Raw genomic sequence first — 6,305 nt, forward strand, 5'->3', positions numbered from 1 at the left:
TGGGCGGTTCTTGGGGTGGAGTTACGTGACTGTGTGGGTTTACATCTGTATGTGTGTTTGTGTGTCTGTGGGCAATCCCACAGGTATTTATTGAGCACCTTCTATATTCTTTTAGGTGATGGGGATGCAACAGCAAATGAAACACAGCCCCTGAACTCAGGGAACCGAGTTTACTGAGAGATGCAGAGTAGCAGACATTTCAGTTCAGAGTACAGGCATCCCGGAGGTGAGTGGAGGGCAAATGCTGGCTTTGTGGCCAGGCAGCCTGGGATGTGAGTCCAGCCACCCACCAGCTGCATGCCCCTGGAGATCCCTGATACTCAGTCTCCTTAGCTGGAAAGTGAAAATATTAAAAGGACATCCTAGGAGATAGCAAGCGTGTGTAAATATTTGATGACTGGTCTCTATCAGGTGCACACAAGGTCTAACCCTGGATAAGCATATATGGTGTGTGTAGTCCCAGTGAGCTACGTGCAGGGCATTAGCTCACCTGCTTAGGTCATGTGTGTGACATGCCAGGCTCTACCAGAGGTTGTAAATCGTGGCCCTCAGACACAGTTTGTGGGGGTGCTCATTTGGTTAGGGTTTGTTTTTTGGAGCGTTCTAAAAATCAAGACACTGCACATAAAAATCCAGATTTCCAGGTTCTCTTGAAACCTTGGAAGATGTGGCCATCCTGCAAGTATTTGCATGTGTGTGCCTGTATGCCACGGTCTCTGCTTCCCAGAGATGTGTCCTTTCCAGGAGCACCCTCCCTCCTGGCCGGCTTCCAGGCCTGTCCTTGGAGGGACTCCAAGGTGGCTTGGGAGAGCTCATGTGCAAACACATTCTCTGTGAACAGAGAAGCAGGACCAGGCAGGGACTGATGCCAGGGCCCTGGCCTCCCCAGGCAGCTCTGGTTTCAGCAATCAGAGGGGATGGAGACCACTGTGGGCCCTCCCCAAGGCTCTCTGGCTGTGTAGCTGGATGCTGGTTACAGAAGATAGCAACCAAGGATGGCAGCCAGACAGACTAACTTTTCTTGTGTATTTGATTTTGCATTTTAAAAATTCCTGCATCCTAGCTCCAAAATGATTAAGGCAATGATCTCCCAGAAAAAGAAAATTTTTCTAGATGTCTATACTATGGTTCTTCTAAAGATGAGCAAATAGCCTCATGGTAGAAGCTAAAAATATAACTGTTAAACACATTTTGGGAACCCACAGATGTGAAAGGTAGAATGGATGTTCTCCTAATATTCCTGGATCCTCTTAAGATGGCAAATAAGTCTCTCTTAATAGATACTTACTAGTGTGCGAGATGTAGGCTGGGTACGAGGGGACTACAAAGATGAATACACCCTGCTCCCTGGCTCTCGGGAAACTCAGTCTTGTGGAGAGATGTCCAAGAAGAAATGAATGCAGGAACAAGAAAGGACAGGGGTATTATTGAGACATTTGGGGTCAAAAGACACCAGAACATAGAAGAAGATGCCTCTGGACCTCTGATTTACAGTGCAAGCTCTTTCCCCAATCTGAGTCCCCGTTTCCCCTTTTTAGACAAGAAGCTCAGAAGAGATGAACAAACATCAATCCCACGTTCACAACCCCAGCCCCCAGCTTGGGTATTCTTTGAGGGAACACAGGCTGCAGCCCTTTGGTTCTTAGCCTCTTACACCCTGCCCCACATACTTGCTCCCAAGTCTTGGCTTGTGCTGGGAATTCATCTGGCTTGAGCGCTGAAAAAAATCCATCAGAGGAGGTTTTTCTCATTGCTTTTTCTTGAAAAAAAAAAATCTGGAGTCCAAAAAGACCAGGCATCTAGTGGAAGCTTCCAGCATCCATTATAGGGGTTCCTGGTCCAGGTGAGGAGAGCAGCCCCTCAACAGGTAGGAGAGTTGTACCCCTTCCCGAGCACCAGGGTTTGAATGGTTAAAGAATTTGCCCTGAAGGATTGTTCTGAGGTCATTCTCCCACTTTGCAGATGGGAAAAAGGAGGCCCAAGGATGGGATGGACTTTCCCCACAGTCCTGAAGTCAATGTCAGAGGCAGATCTCTTGATTCCTGAGTAAGGGCTCTGTTCACTCACTGATTTTTCTCTCTCAGGCTGAGTCCTCAGGACGGAGGGAGAGGAGGACTCCCAGGATACGTTGCTCCTCAGGCAGATATCAACTGCTTTGGGGCTAGAACATCAAGATATTCTTGATCTGATCCAGCAAAGAGCCCGGAAAACCCAACCTCACAAATGTAAGTGTGAAGGAAGAGCAATAATTCTGTAGCCCAGTAAAAGGCATTGGAGGTCCAGGCACCCACCTTCAGAAGAGTCTTTAGGGCTTCCCTGGTGGCACAGTGGCTGAGAGTCTGCCTGCCGATGCAGGGGACGCGAGTTCGTGCCCCGGTCCGGGAAGATCCCACATGCTGCGGAGCGGCTGGGCCCATGAGCCATGGCCGCTGAGCCTGCGAATCCGGAGCCTGTGCTCCACAACAGGAGAGGCCACAACAGTGAGAGGCCCGCGTACCGCAAAAAAAATAAAAAAATAAAAATAAGAAGAGTCTTTATTGCCAGAGTCCATGAAAGAAGGAATTTGACACGTAGCAAAAGCAAACTTTTAGAACGAGGCACGCAAGTGGCCAGAGATGGCAAAGAGAAGCAGCAGGTTGACCAGCATTGACCCAAAGTTGTCTGCCTTCCTCATTATTGGCCTCTTAAGAGCTTGTCTTTATCAAAGGGTCCATCTGCCAAGCTCTTTGCCTGGACCACTTTACCATCCCCGTGAGTGTCATTGGTACCTCCATCACAAAGTGAAATCCCCATGGCACTTTCAAAGTGGCCAGCCCCACAAATAATTGGAAAACCCCTAGGAACAGGTCTGGAGCCTACAATTCAAAAAACTTCTGAGGTGCTTTGTTTCTTTCCTTAAAATCTGGAAATCTACTGAGATAGGGAAAATCACCAGACATAGAAACTCCCTTCAAAAAAGAACCCCAGATTTCTTTCCAAATTTTTGTTAGAATGCTATTTCTAACTTCACAACACCCTGAAAAGGGCCAGGCCAAAGATACTTAATAAACATTTTGTGATGATGGTGAAATCATCATTAATGATTATTACCTTAAGTAAAAATGATTATGGATAGTGTCTTGAGTATTAGTCATTCACTGAACAAATGTTTGACAGCCTCCTCTGTGCTAAGTCAGGGGAAAGAACAATGAAGAAATCAGACACAGCTTTACTTTAACACCTTTAATTAACTTAATTTCTCATATTCATATAATCCACATAGTCTAGTGGGGCAGAAAACTAGTTGTAAACAGGCACATTTTAGAAATTGCCAGTTATAATAAGTATAGTAAGAACCAGATGGAGATTAACAGAAGGAAACTTGGGACATTTTAAATCATCACACCAAAGCGGAGAAGGTGTACTATAGGCTACAGTTTTTACAAGATCATTTGGTATATTTCTTTGTTTTATTGTTGCTATCAGCTGTGTGTGAGTTACCATGGGGAGGTATTGAATTTGGGTTGAGGAACCCAGGACAATTTGGTCTTCTAATCTACTAGGTGACTGATAACATGTAATCATCTGTTTAATTAAATTTCCTGGTTCGGGAACCAGAAGTTTACAGAGATTTAGATGATGCTAGCAGGAAAGCTGTTCACTAATTGTTTTTACTAAACACAAGCTGTGAGTATGACAGGGACAAAGCCTGCAGCTGGCAATGAAAAGAAGGAATATAGAGGCAAAACGAGGAATGTTTGGTATTTATGAGTAGAGGAAGTAGTAGCCCATTATGGGCTCCACGTTTTAAGGGTTGCTGACAAACAGAAGCAGCCCAAATGGCTGGCATTAGCTGACTGGATATGCTCAGCTGGTGCATTCATATCTAGGAGGCAGCTGTCATGAGAACAGGAGCTCGGTCTGCCTCATTTACTGCTATAATCTGGGGCCTGGAATTTGGAAAGGAGAAAAACAGTTTTCTCATCTCTTCTTGATGATCTTAATAAATGGAGCAAGGCATGTGATGTGCTCCGATTAGAGCAGTGTCACTGTGACTGATATTAAATAAAGTGTAGCCACTATTACTGTCACTGTTATTTTTACCATGACCACTGACCTCAATCCTCTAGATGCTTAGGCTCCAATCTGGTCCTGCCCCCTCACCACCTGCAAGGCTAATGACCCAGGCCAATGTAATCTTTCCCTCCTCCAATGCCCATCTGGACTATAACACATGGAAAGTCACAGTTATTGAAGAAAAGGTTGAACGGCTGGGACACTAGAGGCAAGCCAGCCCAGGAGAGAATCCCAGTTTCCACCTCTGGGACCTGGGAGCATCTCATTAGATCCACGATTTTTTTTAACCGTGTCCCTAGAGCCTAGAGGCCCAGACAGGGAGGAGAGAAGCCCAGCGCACAGGCTCCCAGCTGCCTGCTCCGCTTAACAGAAAATCCTTGCTTCTAGCTGGTTTATACGTTTGGGCTCTATGTGAAAAAGCATTTGAAGACACAGTCCCACAGCTAATACAAATTTTGAAAAAACCCAATGCATTCTATGATCTTTAAGGTCATTTTCCACTAAAAAACAAACAAACAAAAACAAAAAAACTATGGACTATTATTTCTTGAATTATTGCTTAAGCATTCATCTATTTATCTACCGCCCCCCAAATACTTTAGTGGCAGGGAGAAAAAAAAGAGCACAAGTATCCTGACTCCTAGTGCAGTGCTCATTCCAAAATAGAAATATGTCCTCCAAAATATCACTATGGATTTCAGATGGGGGCAGAGAAGGAAGACACAATTCCTTTCATTCCAGTACCGAACTGTCAGCGCCTTGTCAGTTTTCACCATTTTTCTCTTCTGCATCTCAGAAGGGATGAAAAATCTCTCCTCTAGGAAACAGGGCAGGCCAAGAGGTGGTCAGACACTTACGGGGCTTGTCACACGTGCTCTACCATCTTCAATGCAGAATGGCTCACCAAACCTTAATTTTCCATAGTCCTCCCGGCCACTCAGTCCTTAGTTCCTTGCAGGAATCACAAGCTCAAAAGGCTACAAGGCTAGCAGGCAACTTCAATGTCAAGAGTCTGACAGCTGAAGGATTGGGGCAAAACTGGAGAATGGAAACCTTTTGGTGCTTTGTAGAACCAGCAGAGCAGATTATGGATGTGAGCGGGACTGCTGAGGCTCAAACATTCCCTACTTCCCTGTGTGTGCTTTCTTGTTCCCCAATCATGGCCCCAGGTTCATACCACCAGATCTTAGGCCTTAGCCAGATGGACTACTTTTCTTCTTAAACTTATTTTTGGGGAAAAAAAATTTTTTTTTCTACTGGGTAGAGATGAGTGGTCTCCAAAGGGTTTCGATTCCTTTCTGAGTCAGGTTAAGCCTCACTGGGCTCCGCTTTCGATTTCTGCAGGCTTGCCACTTGCTGAGGGCTCAGAGGTCCCCTGGTGATGCCCCCTCTATTTCAAGAGCCCCCAAAAATAAGTCGAGTGACTACAGATAAGTTTTTGGTACTTTCCAAAATTAAACTATTTCCCTTGGTAAATTTCCACCAAATGAGCTCATTAATCTGAAAACAGGATGTGGCACACGAAGACAGTAAAGTCAGGTTGCCTGCTCACTTACACTGGCCCGGGGCAGGGAGGAAGGGGGCGGGTGGGAGAGAGGTGGGAGCAGAGAAGGGCTTTTAGAGGTCCCACTGCACTGAGAATCAATGAATTTTTAAATCAGAGACTCAAAGCTCTAAATCCTTTTCTCTTAGAATTGAACGTGACCACAGAAGCCACCTCTGGTCAGTGTCCCACAGATTGCCTGTCTTGGAGGCCCCTGAGACCCTCTGCTTGTCTGCAGGCAGGCGCCTCCCCTCCAGGTAGGACCGAGGCCCTCCTTTCTCCAGGAGGATTCTATCCTGCAGCATCAGCTCCTCAGGCAGAAGCTGGGAGTTCTGCCCCAGGTGAGTGAGAGGCTTAAATACATCCCAGGTTAAAAAAAAAAAAAAAAAAAAAAACAAAACCAAAGGAGTAAAACACAGTTCCCAACTCCAGTTGGTGTCAAGACAAAAAATGGGACCCTAATACATAGAGAATGTAATGGGTGCCTCAGAGCCACAGAAAGGAAACAAAACCAACAAAGTAGTCAGGCTCACTCCTTCCTCAGCTAACAGTCCTGCAGATGTTAGGACTTGATGGAGAAGGAGCCGTTATCAAATTCGCAAAAATAAAGATTGTTTGTACCTTTTAGACAAAAATTCTACCCCAACACTAAGTACCAAAACTATTTTGATTGATATACACAAAATTCATAGGGAATAAGTGGCTG

The sequence above is a fragment of the Aethalodelphis obliquidens genome, unplaced genomic scaffold, assembly GCF_003676395.1.
Source record: "Aethalodelphis obliquidens isolate GAN/ISIS:26980383/991018 unplaced genomic scaffold, ASM367639v1 scaffold7, whole genome shotgun sequence".
Taxonomy (NCBI): domain Eukaryota; kingdom Metazoa; phylum Chordata; class Mammalia; order Artiodactyla; family Delphinidae; genus Aethalodelphis; species Aethalodelphis obliquidens.